Genomic DNA, 17,355 nt, shown 5'->3' with positions numbered 1-17,355 from the left:
AAAGGTAAAGGACCCCTGACAGTTAAGTCCAGTCGCGAACGACTCTTGGGTTGCGGTGCTCATTTCGCTTTACTGGCTGAAGGAGCTGGCGTTTGTCCACAGACAGTTTTTCCAGGTCATGGGGCCAGCATGACTAAGCCGCTTCTGGCGAAACCAGAGCAGCGCACGGAAACGCCGTTTACTTTCCCACCAGAGCAGTACCTATTTATCTACTTGCACTTTGACGTGCTTTCGAACTGCTAGGTTGGCAGGAGCAGGGACCGAGCAACGGGAGCTCACCCCGTCACGGGGATTCGAACCACCGACCTTCTGATCGGCAAGCCCAAAAGGCTCAGTGGTTTAGACCACAGCGCCACCCGTGTCCCCCCCTCAATCCACCGAGGCACCCCCTAAAAAGGCACTGGCACTTGTCACAAGCAGACATTGACAAGGGGGCGAGAGAGGAGCTTGTCCAGCAGATGCCAAGGACGCTGCCTCCATTTGCACAAGTGCGAGTTGGACACAGACCAAAGCCGCCTCCTGGAGCCGGCCCGGGATTGCAAAGCGGAGAGAGCACAACAAAGAGCCTGCTCTGCAAAGCAAAGTCTCGGAGGCATCTGACCCCGACGCCGGCAACGCCAGGCAGATGTTTACACCAGAATAATCACACTGTGCAGATCCCATTGAACCAGTCAATCAAAAAGGGCGACAGATGGCCCGGCCGAGTTGTAGCATGAATTAGGTACCGCACGAATATAGGTGAGAGCCCTTGTGTGGGCTGAAGAGGATGGCAGTCCCCATAAATGGGCCCAGAATAGCAGTGGCAGCTCATGGTCAGTGCTCTGCCTCCCTCAGCAAATTGATAAGGCAAGAAGAACAGCCAGATAGGCAGCTCTGGGCATCCTCTTGCCAGTGTTTGAAATCCTGGGTCCAATTGCAACCCCGTGGAGATCTCTGGCACATGGTTCACCCCCCCTCCTCTGTTAACCCCTACAACATCCCTGTGAGGGAGGTTAAGAGGCTGCGACTGTGAGCTTCATGAGAGAGTCGGGATTCGAACCCTGATCTCCCAGGTCCGACACTCTAACCACTACACCACAATGGCTTCCTAAGGCACTTCTGCTATGGGGCAGCTCAGGAAATTACCGTAAGTAGGTGAATAAATATGGAGAAAGGCAAACGTCGCTTAGAGAATGATCTGAAATATTTTCCTTGAAGCTTGAATCTGGTTTATTCTGGGTTGTTTTATTTGATGTGTTAATGTATTGTAAACCACTTTGAGGTTTCCCCCCCCTTTAAAATATGAATCAGCATTGAAATGAAAAGAATACTACTACTACTAATAAATCTCATGCCAAAAAAGGCACCTAGACATTCTGTTGTGGGGACCGTAACCTAGGTTTAAGGTGCCATTTGATGGTTAGCTGATATATCTGAGTTTCTAGCACTGCCTCTCTCTCTCTTTTTCTCTTCCCCAGAGGAGAGTTTGCCTTCAAACAGAGCATGCATTTTTGGTTAGGCTGTGGGACTCTCTGGGGCGCAGGCTCCGAACAACAGCCCCAGGCTGAAAGATGCAAGCTGTTTCAGAGCAGCAGCTCCTGCGCAAGCCTAATCGAAATGAACAGAAGCTCCTCCGATGCACGGATGCAAGCAAGCCAGAGAAAAAGGCACCCTCATTTTCATCAGAACCCAGACTGGAAAGGCAGATGCACCCGGGTCCGAATCACCCGGTCCCAGGGTGCTTCCAACACCATGACGTTCTCCTGGCAAAGCGAACTCTGAGGCTAATTGCTTTCCCAGGGCTTGTAGGAGGAAACAGGCACTTGATTCATGCACAAACATCTTAGAAATCCATGTGAAATCCATTCCATGCATTCCCCCTAGATACGCAGCGCTGCATCCGAAATGTTCCAACATGATCAGAATACCAGCTTTTCTAGACTCGTCGGCCAGGAAAAAAAACTGGCAAGCCGAGAGGAAAGAGCTCGCCCCCGTCAAATCCTCTCGCACTGAACTACCGCACAGAAATTGATGCAGGCAAAACAACATGTGGGAAAAGGGGCTTCAGAGGGACCGCCTCAGGGGACCAGGCTAAACCCAGACCCTGCAATCGCCACCTGAGCTCCTTCTTTGTATGAGAGTTCCTTACATATATTTAGGTGCCAGGCAGAAACATTCCTCTTCAGCCAGGTATTTTGGCTTCTAAGCAATCTATGGCCTTTTAAAGCAGGGGTTTCTTCTTCTTTTTTCTCTCCCCCCGGAAAGAAAACATTTAATGAATGTACAGTCATCCCTCGGGTTGAAGTAGCTTCGGGATTAGTATTTTCGGGTTGCGCTCCGCGGCAACCCAGAAGTAACGGAGCGTGTTACTTCCGGGTTTCGCCACTCGTGCATGCGTAGACGCTCAAAATGACGTCTCGCGCTAGCGCAGAAGCGGCGAATTGCGCCCCGCACAGGTTACGTTCGCTTCAGGATGTGAACGGGGCTCCAGAACGGATCCCGTTCGCATCCAGAGGTACCACTGTATGGGTTGGGGGGGTTTTGTTGCTATTGTTTTGCTTTGGTTCTGTAAAGGCGCATCGAGTTGCCTGCAGCGAGAGAAGGAATCTAGTATATTTAATAAATAAAGCAAACCCGGGCCAAACTGGGTTCAGAACAAGGATAAGGGGGGCAAGGCATGGCTTCCACAGGGGACAGGAAATCACACCATCCCCTGAGGTAAGCAGTGCTAGAAACTCAGATATAGAAGCTAGGTGCCAAATGCCACCTTAAACCTAGGTTGTGGTCTATTCACTAGGGGGTTGGACTAGATGACCTGGGGTCCTTTCCAACACTACGATTCTACAGTCTCAGCTACACTGCTTGACTCTAGCTTGCTCTTACAACAATTCACTTATCCCAGAAGGAGAAACACACACAGCAGAAAGGGAAAGGGAATTAACTGTGGACTAAGGCAGAGCTTTTAAAACTGGCACCCAGAAATCTCCAGGTAGTCGCAATTCGGCATGTGCCCATAGCAAAATGCGGCTGGCGCCTGGGCAATTTCAAACCCTGGAGGTGAGCTATTGGTAACTAGCTCCTGCAAGCCAAAGCCCACCTCAAGAACACGGACGCCCAAGTCGGGCGCGGATAGTGGCCGAGACAGCAGCACACAAAGCCACAAATCCCCCTGGACACAAACCTGTCTCTCCCTTGTGGTCCCTTATGACACCGGGACGAACGGAAACCTCCTTGCCTCCTTAGAACGCCCAAACCCAACATGTGGTTTCTTGCAACGAGCGGAAAAGCAGGCTACACAAAGTGATCGCTCTCAAGCACTCAAGGACCATTCTCCTATCAAGAAGGTCAGCAAGAAGTTGAAAGTGTTTGCACACACAAAAGGAGACACAAGTACAAGCCCCCGCCCTGAATTCCTGGCTTTCCCCTTCGCGCTTGGCCTCCGAACTGCTTATCTGGAGACCCTGTTCCTTGTGAGTGACATCATCAGCCTTCTCATCCTCCTCTCTGGGCTCCTTCCAAACCCGTCTTCCCCGCATGGCTCGTGCAAGGAGAAGGAAGCTCACGGTATGTCATCCCCATTACTCATGTCTTGCCGCTGTGACATTTCCTCCAGGAAATGAGACACGGTTGGAAGGCGGGAGAAGGGAAAAAAGGGAGAAGGGGCAGATGGCCGGTGTGGTCAAGTCACAGGCATCAGTTTGCGCCGGGGACAAAGCACCCTTGGTTGGGGAGGGCGGCTGGCTTCCTCCTGAACCCAAGTCTCTCCCAGGCCCTATTTCCAACGCTCTAGCCACTACACCACATGCTGGAGAGCTGCTCCATGAACCCTGGGAAAGCTGGGATTCCAGTGCCAAAAGAATTGCTTGGGGAGAAATATATACAGTGGTACCTAGGGTTAAGAACTTAATTTGTTCTGGAGGTCCGTTCTTAACCTGAAACTGTTCTAAACCTGAGGTACCGCTTTAGCTAATGGGGCCTCCTTTGTGTTCTCATCCTGAAGCAAAGTTCTTAACACAAGGGTTTTCTGGGTTAGTGGAGCCTGTAACCTGAAGCGTCTGTAACTCGAGGTACCACTGTATATATTTCTGATCCTGAAATGTCAATATACAGTGGTGCCTTGGGTTAAGAACTTAATTTGTTCTGGAGGTCTGTTCTTAACCTGAAACTGTTCTTAACCTGAGGTACCACTTTAGCTAACGGGGCCTCCTGCTGCTGCCGCGCCACCACTGCATGATTTCTGTTCTCATCCTGAAGCAAAGTATTTAACCCGAGGTACTATTTCTGGGTTAGCGGAGTCTGTAACCTGAAGCATCTGTAACCCGAAGTACCACTGTAATAAGTATTAGGAAACTAGTGGCTAAAGGAAAGGACCATGTGTTAGTTCTTGAGCCTCTCCGTCTGCTCCTCCTCCGAAGGGGCACCCACAGATTCCCTCTGGGATCCCCCCAGTCTGCACACTGCGGCTTCCTTCCCACGGGCGAACTCCCGGGGCCACCAATCCATCGCTACTGGGCTCCAGGGACAGCGTCTCCATGCTCAGGAAGCACAAATCCCCACTCCAAGCAGAGCTCATGGAAACTGGCTGGTGGGGGCGCGGGGGGGGGGGGGGGGCCTCTCCTTGGCTTGGCAGCCACTGGAAGCCAAAGGAAATTCCAGGGAGCCAGAACATAACACTCTGGGGCTGGGCAGCTATGGGAGAGGAGAGCGAGCGAGGGAGGGGAAGGGCAGCGGCAAAAGGAAGGAGCAAAAGCTTTTCCGAGGAGGGTAGAGAAGACACAGCTGGCTTTTGAGGCAGCTGTTGAAGGTAGCAGATTAACTTCCCTGGCCAAGGAGTGGATTGCAATAAGCGAAGGATTAAAGGAAAGGAAAGAAGAGAGCTCAGGAGGAAAGGCTCAACAGCCGCAAACCAGGAAGGCATGCAAAACTGGCCCCACAGCCTGCAGAAGGGGAACAAGGGTGCCTTGGCGGGGCATGAATAAAGATATATCAATAGTAACCATCAGCAGAACAGGGGCACTAGGCCAACAGCCCCTTCAAGGACTGCTGCTGCCTCCCTTCTAAGCTGCCAGGAATTTGCACCTGCGATGAGAAAGGACCGGCCTCGTCTCAGTCCGTTTCCCTACCCGATCCTTTACAAAATGTCAAAGATTGATTCAGCACCTGCAAGGCTTCTTCTCCCTGGAAGGAGGTGGAGGAGAGAGTGGTGGTTGCAGGGGCCGCAGAGGTCATGGCGACTGGCCTTGCCAGGTGCCCAGGAAGGGGCTTTGTCCTGCTGCCGCTGCCTCCTGGCCGGCCTCGCCAGCGAGAGGCAGTCCCAATGCCCAGGAAAGGCTCTGCTCTGCGATTCCCACGCTGCCAGCCAGGAGCTGGGCTGCGGCTGGGGAGAGGCAGACAAAAGGCCAGCGCTGGCTGGCTGCTGACCAGTGACTGTGCCAGGCCTCTGAGCGCTCCCGAGTGGGAGGCCGGTCAAGCCCAGAGGGCGGCTGACGCAGCACCAGAAAGGAGCAGCCCACAGGGAGGAAGCAGCTCAGGAACCGACAGCAAGGCCCAGGGTCTTGCCAAAGCAGACAGAGCTCGCACCTCCAGCTTCACCCTCTGCACATCTGCCTGCGCTGGGATCCTGCAGGCCCTACACCACCAGCCTCTTCCAGCCTCCCCCTCCTTCACTACTGTCTGGGCCAAGATCCACCCCACAACTCAGTCCCTGGCCCACAGCAGACCCCACGAAAGGTGGGTTTGCACCAGCACAGAGAACGTGCTGAAATAAATAAATTAAGGTCTTATGTATATAATAAAGGTTCATAAATATACCAGGCAAACACATACATAGATATATAGGCCACACGTCTGAAGCTGCACAGGGGAGCAACCATGGAGCCATTTTGACTCCCAGGCTGACCAGGTGTTTTTTCTGCAAGGTCAAATGGAAGAGCCTCCCCATTGTCTTTTCCTTCACAAATCCTGTCTGAAGGGTATGTCTGTGTATGAATAGGGTGAGCCTGTGAGCTGGCTCAGGAATTATGTATTTATCATTACAAAAGACTGGCCAGGCTCCCCAGGGTATCCAATCAAGTGACCATTAACAGGTAACCTGCCAGACAGGAGGTAAACAACCCACTCAGATTTCTGCTGTAGACCGCCTTTTCTGTGATGTAGGGTATGATGTATCTGGGGGTGGTCTTTGACTCCAGGGCGGGCAATTTAAAATGTCTATATAAGGCCGGACACACCTTGGTTCTGGGTCCTTCTCCTTTTCTGCATGTGAGGGGAGCACCCTGTTGCAACAGTTCAATAAAGATCAGGCTTACAAGCTGCTTTGCTTCTCAATATTCTCTGGTTGGCCTCTGTTTTTTTCCTCCGACCGATGGAGAACCTACAAAGGACTCTATAAGGGCTCTTGTGTCCCCCATAAGGGAATAAGGGCAGATTTTCGTTTATTACAGTGCCTTGCAGGGTGAAGGAATCACACCAAGGGACACACTTGGACCCTCAAAAGTGGCATAGAAATGGGATGGAAAATCGTTTGAGGATCCTGAGGCGGCAGCTGTTCCCTTGACTGTGCTTGGAAAGCAGGCAGGGCCCAGGGTGTGTATGTGTGTCTGCCTCAGCACATTCCACCTTCGGCTGCCAAGACAAAGTCCCTGGCACGTGCGACGCCGTGTCCCCGCGCCTAGGTGGCTCAGGTGCCTCTTTGCCCTTGAAGTCCCTGGACTCAGGCCCTTCCTGCTGCCAGCAAGGGGCAAGTATGCCCTGCCAACGGCAGCATCATTGCATGCTGACTTTTTAGGTCCATTAGTGTTTCTACGTGTTTGGTTTCATTTACTTTCTGTTCCGAGGCAAAATGACTCACTCAAACGGGTATTGACAGGCTGGGAGGTGGGCAGAGGAGGGCGGCCAGGATGATGGAGGACCTGGAAGCCAAGCCTGATGAGGAACAGGCGGCCATCTTCAAATATCTCAAGGGCTGTCCCCTAGAAGATGGAGAAAGCTTGCTTTCTGCTGCTCCAAAGGGAAGGACCCGATCCTCAAGGCAAGAAAGGAGATTCAGACTCAACATTAGGAAGAACTGGAAGCCAAGCAAGGTGGCACCTTCCTTCCAGTGTTAGAAACTGAGATATAAAAGCTGGGAGCTAAATAGCACCCAAAACCTAGGTTACAGGCACCACCGCCGCAAGGGAGTGTCTAGGCGCGCTTTTTTAAATAGCAAGAATACAAAGCTGAAGATGAATGAACTGCAGCTAAAATCTTACGTTCATTTTTCACATGGTCTAGTCCTCATCTGAAAACTGCAAAAAACAAAGCCATATTTCCTTTCTCACACCCCCTCCCCAATATTCTTATGAGGGTCCCTTCTCCAGTCTTCAGAGAGGGGCTGGAAGTCAGGAGGTAGAAAAAGGCGACTTTTACAGTGGTACCTCTGGATGCAAACGGGATCTGTTCCGGAGCCCCGTTCGCATCCTGTGCAGAACGTAACACACGACTGCACATGCGCGGGTTGTGTTTCGCCGCTTCCTCACATGCGCGTGACGTCATTTTGAGCGTCTGCGCATGCGCGAGCAGCGAAACCCGGAAGTAATGTGTTGTGTTACTTCTGGGTCGCCATGGAGTGTAACCTGAAAACGCTCAACCTGAAGCATATTTAACCCAAGGTATGACTGTAATCTGAAATCTTAGGCTCAGTATTGCACCCAGAGCTCAGAAACTGTTCGCGCAAATGAAATCCCGTTGCAAAATGCGCCTAGATCAATGGGAGTTTCGAATGGCTGCTTCCTTCGCCAGTGCCTCCCAGCTCCTCCCAGGAGTTGTGCCAGTATTTTTGTCTGCCTGAGATTTTCTGCATTCAGAGGCTTATCCCCTTGCCGGACTTTCGCCCCCTCCTTCCGCGGCCTCCACCCTGGGCCCGCAAGCCAGGCCCCAGCCTCCTCGGAAAAGCCTTCCTCTGCTCCAAGACCACCTCCTACCAGTAGCTGCCTGGCTGTCGGCTGGAAGCGGCAGCAAAGGGAGGCAATTTAACAAATCTATGACTGGAGGGGAAGAGGCGGCAAGGGGAGCAGTTAATGAAGAGCGGTGGGAAACTGCAGGCAGGGCGGCCTGCCAGAAACATCCCCGACGCAAACTGGAGCAGGCATCAAAGATTTATGGGGGCATTAATTTTTTATTACTAGGGAACGAGCGGCTCTTCGTGTACATGCGGCACACAAACCGGGAGGGGGGGGTGTGTTCCAGGATTTGAAAAGGCAAAGAATTACACCGCTGCATCAAAAGGGGGGGGGGGAGAGATTTGCTGGAGATATAAAAATCCCACAGCCACCTCACAGGTAAAGCTTAATGTCTGCAAAAGGCAGCAAGGGAGGAAGGATGGGAGGAAGGAAGGAGAGGAGGAAGAAGAAGAAACAGGGAGGGAGAGGAAGAAGGAAGAGGGCCAGATTCCCAAAGACAATTCCATCATTGGCTGGAAGCTTCCATTCATTGCATTGCCCCCTTACGATACGATAATCTTTAATGTCATTGTCCCATACAGAACAACAAAATTGGGGGGGGGGGATCTACATAAGACATTCAAAACCAACAAGCCTGCTATCCCAGCTATCCCAACCTAGTTAGCCCCCTAAAAACTCTGATACCCCATTTTAAAAATACAATATACTCCCATAGAGACTCCTTACAGTGCGTTTAAAACCAAAATCGCATTTGGATAGAAACTGTTTCTCAGGCGGCTAGTCCTAGTCTTTATAACCCTGGACCTTCTTCCAGAAGGCAGAAGCTGAAAGAGATCATTTCCACGGTGCGCACTATCCTGCGCTATCTCTGCAGCTTTCTTATAGCACCTGGAAGCGTAGATTTGATCCAAGGTGGGAAGAGTGCACCCAATTATTCTCTCCGCAGCCTTCATAACCCTGGACAGCATAGCTCCCCCCCCCCCCCGACCATGCAGCTCCCAAACCACACACAAACAGACCCTAAGTTAATACACTCTCAACAGTACAGTGTTAAAATGCCATCAACAGGTCCTTTGAGAGATTGTTTTTCCAGAGGATTCTCAGAAAATATAACCTCTGCTGTGCTCTCTTCATCAGGTCTTTGCTGTTTTCTCCCCATGTTAAGCTCCTTGCAGGAGAGGGCACCTTCTCAAAAAGCGATCTGCTTCTTTTCCGCTGGCCCAGCATGCAGCAGGGGAGGGAGATGATCCTGCAAACAGGCTGCAGGGCATTTTACCTCGGCTCTTGTGAACTCCACACTCCCTCCCTACAAGGCATGGCTGAATTTTCCAGCGCTGGGGAGTCTTGCCATCTATGGACAACCTTGTAGGACTCTCAGCCAGCCTCCATCTCTGAGTCCCAGGTGACGCTTTCAAGCGCAGCCACTGTTGGGTTGAGGGCCTCCCAGCAGCCCCAGGCCATCCTGCCATGGCAGTTTGAGGATAATAAATAATAATAATAAAAATTTATTTATATCCCGCCCTCCCCAGCCGAAGCTGGGCTCAGAGCAACTAACAACAATAAAAGTAACACAGCATTCTAAAATCAGTTCAGAATCAAATTAATGGCAACCATTGGGCTAGAGTTCTATGAGGGTTACCAAAGGAGGGGGTCAGACTGTGCCTTGGCCAAAGGCCTGGTAGAACAGCTCTGTCTTGCAGGATACCAAGGAACAGACCACAACAGGCACTTAAACCAACAGAGTGCCTTTCAGCTGTTGTTGGGCTACAACTCCCATCAGCTGCAGTCAGCACGGGGCCAGGGATTATGTGAGCTGGAGTCCTACAGCAACCGGAAGATAGCAGTGTTCAAAATTGGCCAGGCCCCATTTTACACCTGGTTATTGGCCACTTAGGGACGCGGGTGGCGATGTGGGTTAAACCACAGAGCCTAGGACTTGCCGATCAGAAGGTCGGCGGTTCGAATCCCCGCGACGGGGTGAGCTCCTGTTGCTCAGTCCCTGCTCCTGCCAACCTAGCAGTTCGAAAGCACGTCAAAGTGCAAGTAGATAAATAGGTACCGCTCCGGCAGGAAGGTAAACGGCGTTTCCGTGCGCTGCTCTGGTTTGCCAGAAGCGGCTTAGTCATGCTGGCCACATGACCCGGAAGCTGTACGCCGGCTCCCTCGGCCAGTAAAGCGAGATGAGCGCCGCAACCCCAGAGGTGGTCGCGACTGGACCTAATGGTCAGGGGTCCCTTTACCTTTTTATTGGCCACTTGCAACCAAGTGAAGCTGCTTGGGCGCCAGGGTGGAGCCTGACATCTCCCCCATGTGGGGATCCTTGAATCGGGACTGTTTTCACACACTCAGACCCCTTCCTGTAGAATGCTATCCGTTATATTTCATCTGCACTATCGGAAGGATTTGCTTCTTCTGCGCAGCCTGAGAAGTCACCATTAAGAAAAAGAGGTCGGGGTAGGCAAAATATGTATGTGGACTGTCCCTGGATCAAGTGATTTTCCTTTCAGTTCTTAAAGCTCTTAACTTAGCTCAAGGTTATAATCTGAACTAGCCAGATGTTTAATGGAGAATCAATCACAGTCAGCCCATCAGGCAACTAGACATTTTGCTTTGGCAACTGAAACCTTGGTTTAAGGGAGCCGTTTGGCACCTAGCTTATAAATCTGAGTTTCTAACACTGCTCCCCTCCCCAGCAAATCTTCAATAGTGCCCAAACAAGCAAGTGTTTGGCAGACAAGTGATATAGCGGATGGAGGGGAGAAGTGGAGCTTCTCTGCCCTCAAAAGCTGGCCTTGAAGACTCCATCTCACAGATTCCTACTAAGCCTCAAGTAAACGATAAACTTTACAGCTGAGTAGCAAGGTGGCGGCGGGACGCGGGTGGCGCTGTGGGTAAAACCTCAGTGCCTAGGACTTGCTGATCGTAAGGTTGGCGGTTCGAATCCCCGCGGCGGGGTGAGCTCCCGTCTTTCGGTCCCAGCTCCTGCCTACCTAGCAGTTCGAAAGCACCTCCCGGTGCAAGTAGATAAACAGGTAAGTAGCAGGAAGGTAACGGCGTTTCCGTGTGTGGCGCTGGTGCTGGCTCACCAGCTGCAGCTTCGTCACGCTGGCCACGTGACCCGGAAGTGTCTTCGGACGGCACCGGCTCCCATCCTCTTAAGCGAGATGAGCAGGCAACCCTAGAGTCAGACACGACTGGCCCGTATGGGCAGGGGTCCCTTTACCTTTACCTTTAGCAAGGTGGCAATTCAGCCTAAACCCAACACAATTACCGTATTTTTTGCTCTATAAGACTCACTTTTTCCCTCCTAAAAAGTAAGGGGAAATGTGTGTGCGTCTTATGGAGCGAATGCAGGCTGCGCAGCTATCCCAGAAGCCAGAACAGCAAGAGGGATTGCTGCTTTCACTGTGTAGCGATCCCACTTGCTGTTCTGGCTTCTGAGATTCAGAATATTTTTTTTCTTGTTTTCCTCCTCCAAAAACTAGGTGCGTCTTGTGGTCTGGTGCGTCTTATAGAGCGAAAAATACAGTATCAGTTCTGTTCAGTGGAACGCTGCCTTGCTCTGAGACATTGCCAAAGACAAAGGACTTCCAAGCTCAGAAGCAGCTCTTGTGGGCACTGCACACAAACGTCCTATGCAAAGACGGCTATTTATTAAACCTGAGTTCTTTATCCAATTGCTCACTCACTCAAGGAATTATCGGTCGAGTTATTCCCTCCCTTGAGCACGCACCACAGAGAATCAAGTCTGGCTCTGATTCAGGGGGATTAGAGGGGGAAAAAAGGATTGTGGAGAGCTCCAGAAGGGCCTCTCCAAATTGGGAGAGCAAGCAGCAAAAAGGCAAATGCAATTCAATGTAAACAAGGGCGAAAAGATCTGAATTTCGCATATACGCTCATGGGATCTGAGCTGGCCGTGACTGACGAGGAATGAGGCCTTGGGGTAGGAGTGGAGAGCTTGAGGAAGACGTCAACCCCACGTGCAGAAGCCATGAAAAAGGCCAATTCCATGATGGGGATCATTAGGAGACGGAACGAATTTGAAGCTGTCCATTATACATAGCTATGGCCCAAACACCACTGCATAGAGTTCTGGCTGCCTCATCTGAAAAAGGGCATTGCAGAGCTTGGAAGAAGCTCAGAAAAGAGGCTACCAGAATGACCAAGGGGCTGGAGCAACTTTGCTCTGGGAAGAGGGCATGATGTTTGGAGCTTTCTTGTTGAGAAAAAAGGTGAAAAAGAGGGGACATGGCAAGAACCTGGAAGTCTGGGAAAGTGGAAAGAGAAAAAAAGATCCTAAGAAGAGGGTGTTAATATGTTTATCTGCTTGTTCACCTGAAGTTGCAGTGATTTCAAGCCGTAGAAAAAAAGAGAGAGCCCAGAAAGCCATTGATCAAAGCGAGCCAGGATGGCGAAGAACAGCTTTCAGCAAATGTGCACTCGGGGGGAAAGGCAGTGGGGTCCCCGACAAAGCCTCAGTCCTGCAGAAAACTTCCTCTTGCCACAACAGGCCAGCCCCTGCCCACAGTAAGCTCAGACCCTTCTTCCAGACAGACAGGAGAGCCATTGAGAGGCAGAAGTGTCCCATGGGGGCAGATTCCTCCAACTGTCACAAGCCTCAGGGGGTGCCTTCCGACAAGGCAGGCATTGTATGAAGATAAGGGCCCATTGTGCCCACCCTGGCATCCCTGGGTAAAGGCTTCCTGCAGGCTTATTTTCATATCCGGCATAAAAATAAACTGCGCTCTTCCAGAAACAGAAAAGTTTCCTATTATAAGATTTAAAGGGAGAGCTTCCAGGCCAAGAAGTTTAAAATTGGACCCCAGTAACCTTGGACGCTGTGTCGCGCACTCCCAATTCCAGGGAGAGCAGCTTGCCGGCCACTGAATCACCGTTGCAGGATGCCAGGTCTGTGGCACGGTGAAGGCACTGCCACAGCCACCGTCTCAAGGGACACCCTTGTCTTGGGCTGGCAGGTGCAACCTCAGTTATCTAGACTCCCCAGAGTGGCTGGGGCAAACCAGCCAGATGGGCAGCATATTATTATTATTATTATTATTATTATTATTATTATTATTATTATTACTACTACTACAGTGGACGCTTGGGTTGCAAACGTGATCCGTGCAGGATGCACGTTCGCAACCCGCAGCGGCAAGTCTGCGCAGGCTGCGATTTGGCACTTCTACGCATGTGTAAAGCGCAATTTAGCGCTTCTGTGCATGTGCAACCTCCAAAACCCGGAAGTAACCCGTTCCGGTACTTCCGGGTTTCGGAGCGTCTGTAACCTGAAAAAACGCAACCTGAAGCATCTGTAACCAGAGGCATGACTGTATTATTATTGTTATTCTTATTCTCATTAGCACAAATGTGCAGAACCAGGCCTCTGGAGCTCCTGCAGATTCAAGGGACACAGATTCGAAGCGACAGAAAAAGGACACACAGCGAGAAGGCAAAAAAAGGATGTCCACTTGCCAGGGATGCTTCAGCTGTGGTTCCTGTATTCTGGGGGGTTGGGCTAGATGACCCTATGGGGTCCCTTCCAACTCCACAATTCCAGGAAAGATCCTCAAAAAGAGTGGTTTCGCACACTGTAAGTACAATCCAACAACCTCTCTCCATGGAACGGAGTTTAGTAATATTTCAGTTTAAAATATTTGACAAGTTAAACGTGCATTTTCTGCAAAGAAGCGCTACAAGGCTGGTGAGCAGCAGGAATCCAGCGACAAGCTGTGTGGAGGCTGCAGGGACCCAGTTCTGCTTTATTGGGGGGGGGGGAACCCAACGCAGCACAACCTGCACAGATCACCCAGACATTTTGAACCATCTTTTGTCCTCAATGCAAAGCCCCGAGCGGCTGGACTGAGCCCAGAAAATGTCCTGGCAACCCAACAGGCAGTTCCACACGCCAAGTCAGAGCTTGAGGGGGACCTCTGAAAGTGCACACCCCCTGATCTGAAGAGCAAATGCAATCCCAGCAGAGCAGCCCTGCAGAAGAGAAAAGCTTTTCTCTCACCCCCTACTCAGCTTCAAGCATCTGCATGCAGCCCCCACCACACGGCTGGCTGGGCTGCGCGAGAGAATGAGCAAGGCGGCCACGCAGGCCCTCTCCTCCTGCCGAGGGAGTCCAAAGTCTCTGCAAAACAAACAGTCACACACCAAGCCTGAGAAGCAGAACCCACAAACCTTCTGCCCTCCCAGCTAAGGACACCTTCAGATCACAAGCAAAACCCTTGGGGGAGACCCACTAGTTTCCCCAACACAACCACCAAACTGGCTATTCAGACACAGGCCTGAAAAGACACCTGCTGCCCGGGGGTTGCCCACTGCGGGAGCCAAGCCGCAGGTAACTGTCACCTGACGCCATTTCCCTGTGTTACCTGAGTCAGGTGAGTCTGGGCAGGTGCTGGGCCTCTCTGCCTGGCTGCTGCAATGAGCTGGATGAGAGCCAAAGCACCGACACTGAGCCCCAACCAAATGGTGGCTTTAGAGGCTGACAGGCAGGCAGGGCTCCGGTTTAGGAATTCAGCGATCAACTTCCTCTAGGGTGGGACTGCGCTGCCCCCTCCCCAAGGAGCACAAACATCGCCTGGGAGTGCTCCTCAGCTCAAGAGCCTCTGGCCAGCTATGGCCACTCCTGGGCAGAGATAGCCTGGCCATGGTAGTCATAGGAGCCAACTCCTAGGGGCAGAGGGAGCTTCCCTCCTCCAATAAAAGATGTGAGGGGGCTGCCTCCCCCGGTAGATGGGTAAAAAAAAGGTAAAGGGACCCCTGACCATTAGGTCCAGTCGTGGCCGACTCTGGGGTTGCGGCGCTCATCTCGCTTTATTGGCCGAGGGAGCCGGCGTACAGCTTCCGGGTCATATGGCAGCATGACTAAGCCGCTTCTGGCAAACCAAAGCAGAACATGGAAACGCCGTTCACCTTCCCGCCTATTTATCTACTTGCACTTTGACATGCTTTCGAACTGCTAGGTTGGCAGGAGCCGGGACCGAGCAACGGGAGCTTACCCTGTTGTGGGGATTCGAACCGCCGACCTTCTGATCGGCAAGTCCTAGGCTCTGTGGTTTAACCCACAGCACCACCCGGTTAATTGGTATTGCCATTCAAATGGTGCGCATGCATCGCGTCATGTGACCAATTATGTGGGGCAGGGCTCACCTGAGTGCACCCCCCAAAATTTATTCAAGCTGCCACCCCATGCTCTGGTAACCTCCCAACTAGATGATAATAATGATAATGATAATGATAATAATAATAATAATATTTTTATATCCCGCCCTCCCCTGCCGAAGCCGGGCTCAGAGAGGCTAACAACAATAAAAGTAACACAGCATTCTAAAATCAATTCATTCTAAAATTAATTCAGAATCAAATTAATGGCAACCATTGGGCTAGAGTTCTGTGAGGATTACCAAAGGAGGGGGTCAGACTGCGCCTTGGCCAAAGGCCTGGTGGAACAGCTCTGTCTTGCAGGCCCTGCGGAAAGATGTCAAGTCCTGCAGGGCCCTAGTCTCTTGTGACAGAGCATTCCACCAGATTGGGGCCACAGCCGAAAAAGCCCTGGCTCTGGTTGAGGCCAGCCTAAACTCCCTGTGGCCCGGGACCTCCAAGATATTTATTTGAAGACCGTAAGGTCCTCCATGGAGCATACCAGGAGAGGCAGTCCTGTAGGTACGAGGGTCCTAGGCCGTATAGGGCTTTAAAGGTTAAAACCAGCACCTTGAACCTGATCCTGTACTCCATCGGGAGCCAGTGCAGCTGGTATAGCACCGGGTGAACGTGCTCCCGCGGCAAGGACCCCGTAAGGAGTCTCGCCGCGGCATTCTGCACCCGCTGGAGTTTCTGGGTCAAACTCAAGGGCAGCCCCACGTAGAATGAGTTACAATAATCAAGTCTGCAGGTGACCGTCGCGTGGATCACACGGCAATGTGCCCTTGGTGGGGCCCCGATTGGTGCAGAAAGGGTATGACAAAGGAGAGAGGCATGTGTAGGGTTGGAAGGGACCCCACAGGTCATCTAGTCCAACCCCCAGAAAGGCAGGAATCGCAGCTACGTGTCATTGTCGCTCATCGAGTCTCTCACACTTAGGCACTACGTCGAGCCTCATGAGGTCACTGTTTGTTGCTGTTAATGCTAGGTAAAGTAAAGGTAAAGGGACCCCTGACCATTAGGTCCAGCCGTGGCAGACTCTGGGGTTGTGGCACTCATCTCGCTTTATTGGCCGAGGGAGCCAGCGTACAGCTTCCGGGTCATGTGGCCAGCACGACTAAGCTGCTTCTGGTGAACAGGAGCAGCACACAGAAACACCGCTGGAGCGGTACCTATTTATCTACTTGCACTTTGACGTGCTTTCAAACTGCTAGGTGGGCAGGAGCAGGGACTGAGCAACGGGAGCTCACCCCGTCGCGGGGATTCGAACCGCCAACCTTCTGATCGGCAAGTCCTGGGCTCTGTGGTTTAACCCACAGATAAGAGAAAGAGAAAGAGAGATAGTGTCCTATGGGATCCATGCAATCCCAAAGGAACAGTGCTGGCCACCCTATTGCCAGACTGCAGTTCCACATCCCATTTGCCCCTCCCCTGCAATGCGCAGCACAGGAACCCCACCAGTCACAGTAAGTCAGCCGGCCTGTAAATCCCTGGAAGTGCCACATCTGCGCAGATGCGCTGCAGGGGAGCAAGCAGCCATCGGATAAAACAAGAGGTAGCAGCAACTGCAGCGGGAGCCTTGCGGCCTGCTCTGAGAAGCTGCCGCAAAACCTGAGCCAACCCCCTGGATCAACCCCCACCCCACAGCAGAGCTACTCAGGAGCCAGCTGCAGGAAGGAGAGACTGGGCCTTCCAAAGGAAAAATCCTTGCAGCTTTCCTTGGTTGCGTTACACGGTTTTAAGCTTATTTTAACATAACCTGCTCAGCAAGGTAGAAAAGCAGTAGACAAAAATAGCTTAAATAAATAATCACAGCACTGTGCGGGTCTCTGATGAAGGGAGTCCTCAGGCTGCTAATCCAGATGTTTCGGCCCCTGATAGGAAGAGGATGAATCATCCCAGCCACAATCCTTTCCCCACTGCCCTGGCAAAAACCATGAATGGGTCCTTTGGGCCAGCTGCCAAGGCCAGGGCAAGGGCATTCCTATGTTTACAGTCACCACCTTCTCCTTGCAGAAGCCGAGATCTGGGGTGGGCTTTGGCTCAAGCAGCAGCTCCCAAGGAAAGCACAGATCCTGACTCACCTCCCTGAAGGAGGAGGACTTCCTTGCAAAACAACGCCTCTTGCTCGGGGAAAGAGGGCAAAAGATCGCGAAACCAAACCCAGGCCTCTTGAGCACAAAGGTCGGCAACTATATCGCTGCATCCCGGAAAGGAGCCGGCTGGGTTTTGGCCCCGGCAGCAAGGGATCCGCCTCCGCAAGTGGGTCGCAGGGAAACAGCAA

At 51.9% G+C, this 17,355-nt stretch overlaps 1 protein-coding gene across 2 annotated transcripts in view; it reads right to left on the bottom strand.

Moving 5' to 3' along the window:
• The window catches only part of SIPA1L3 (signal induced proliferation associated 1 like 3), a 101,735-nt gene that overhangs the window by 70,186 nt on the left and 14,194 nt on the right, over window positions 1-17,355 (bottom strand). Inside the window, exon 1 of one of the 2 annotated variants that reach the window (XM_083626724.1) lies at window positions 5,140-5,273. The exons of the other annotated variant lie outside the window; for it this stretch is intronic. The gene's annotated coding sequence lies outside the window, so the exon portion shown is untranslated. Of the gene's footprint in view, window positions 1-5,139; window positions 5,274-17,355 lie in introns of those variants that run through there. 2 annotated transcript variants of the gene reach the window in all.

The sequence above is a fragment of the Podarcis filfolensis genome (genome assembly GCF_964270895.1).
Source record: "Podarcis filfolensis genome assembly, chromosome: 8".
In the NCBI taxonomy this organism is placed as follows: Eukaryota; Metazoa; Chordata; class Lepidosauria; order Squamata; family Lacertidae; genus Podarcis; species Podarcis filfolensis.
This window is presented reverse-complemented; position numbering and strand designations above follow the sequence as displayed.